Source organism: Populus euphratica, unplaced genomic scaffold (genome assembly GCF_000495115.2).
Source record: "Populus euphratica unplaced genomic scaffold, PopEup_1.0 scaffold364.1, whole genome shotgun sequence".
NCBI lineage: Eukaryota > Viridiplantae > Streptophyta > Magnoliopsida > Malpighiales > Salicaceae > Populus > Populus euphratica.
Genome location: NW_011500254.1, coordinates 2258 through 3650, shown reverse-complemented (window position 1 = coordinate 3650; position 1393 = coordinate 2258).

Here is a 1393-nt window from a genome sequence, read left to right as displayed (position 1 = left end):
AAATCCTATATATATATATATGGTATTTTATATTGTAGTGATTATTTTCTATAACCAGCTCCAATCAAATCATATATATATAGTATTTTATATTGCAGTGATTATTTTTCATAACTAGCACGAATCAAATCATATATCTATGGTATGATTATTTTTCATAACTAGTACAAATCAAATCATATATCTATGATATTTTATATTGCAATGATTATTTTCCATATCCAGCATGAATCAAATCATATATATATATATATATATGGTATCATTATTTTCCATAACCAACACAAATCAAATCATATATCTATGGTATTTTATATTGCAATAATTATATATGATTCAATAATTATATCCTTGACATATTGTCTTCTTAATATTAGCTCTGATGTTCTATGTTATCACCATATGTAAATCCTTATTTTTATTTTTATTTTTATTTGAAAATTTATAAAAACATGGGTCAAAAATTAAGTAGCAACAATTTGCAATTCCATTGCATAAAAATTCAAAAGCCTTTTCCTCTCAACATTTTTCAACCTTTGCAGCTTGGCAAGAAAGCACCACAAAGAAACAAAAGCATCATTTGTGTCACTACAAATGTGAATAATCTATCTCAATAATTTCAAGATATAATTTATATTATCTTTTAATATATTTTTTTAAGTGAAAACTCTTTAAACTTTGAAAGTTGCACAAACTCATATTATTTTATGTTTAATTTTTATCAAATAAAGAGAGATAATAAGATTTAAACTCGTGACTACTTGATCAATCAGACTCTGATACAATATCAAAAAGCTATCCTAATCCAAAAACTTAAACTTTTAAGTGCAATTCTAAAATATCACTACTAGAAATTCACTAAATAGCAACGAATTTACCGACGAAATAATTTTGTCGGTAATTTGAGGTTGAAATTACCTACAGTTATATTATATCCGTAATTCGGTCGGTAATCACCGATGAAAATTTTTTGTTGGTAGTTACCGACTGAATTACGAAAGGAAACGTCACCGTAAAGTGGAGGTTTTGGCAGGTTATTTTTTCAAACAGAATCACCGACGGATTCAAAAAACAGGTCGTATAACAACCACCATTTATATTGTCGATGGATTCACCGACGGATTTGAAATGGCAGATCCGTACGGTGACGTGTCGATTGTGCCGTCAGAATCATCGATGGTTTCACCGACGGAAAATCTGTCGCTGAAACCGTCGAGAAAAGTTAATATATGTTCACTTGTCGACCCTCTCCTCCCCTATTTCTCCTTCTTCGTAACTGCACTAGTCCCCCATCCCCCCAAACAAAAATCTCCCTCATATCAGCAAATGAAGTTATATTTCTTGAAGTTTTGTGGTCACAACATCCGTGTTCTGATTTACCGATGGATTTTAT